Here is a 337-nt window from a genome sequence, read left to right as displayed (position 1 = left end):
TTGGGAGGATTATTCCCGCTGTGTTATGGATTGGGAGGATTATTCCCACTATGTTATCAATTGGGAGGATTATTCCCACTATGTTATCAACTGGGAGGATTATTCCCACTATGTTATGGATTGGGAAGATTATTCCCACTATATTATCAATTGGGAAGATTATTCCCTGTGATGTGGAGGAGACTCCAGCAAGCTTCAGGAAGAAAAATTCCTAAATTTCCAAGCCATTGTTCACATTTTCAAATTGTCAGCCCAAGAGAAAATTGACTTATTTGCTTGGTTTGTTTGTTTTGGTTTTTTTTTTCCCCCCTTGACTTGAAATTCGGGAGTAAAACCA

The 337-nt window shown here is 38.3% G+C and overlaps 1 protein-coding gene across 1 annotated transcript in view; it reads left to right on the top strand.

Annotated features, from left to right (window-relative positions):
- Positions 1 to 337, top strand: part of DAGLA (diacylglycerol lipase alpha) — a 57,463-nt gene that overhangs the window by 31,722 nt on the left and 25,404 nt on the right. The window lies entirely within an intron of this gene.

This window comes from Corapipo altera, unplaced genomic scaffold (genome assembly GCF_003945725.1).
Source record: "Corapipo altera isolate COAL_440 unplaced genomic scaffold, ASM394572v1 218, whole genome shotgun sequence".
In the NCBI taxonomy this organism is placed as follows: domain Eukaryota; kingdom Metazoa; phylum Chordata; class Aves; order Passeriformes; family Pipridae; genus Corapipo; species Corapipo altera.
The sequence above is the reverse complement of the archived record's forward strand: the minus strand, read 5'-3'. Positions and strand labels throughout refer to the sequence as shown.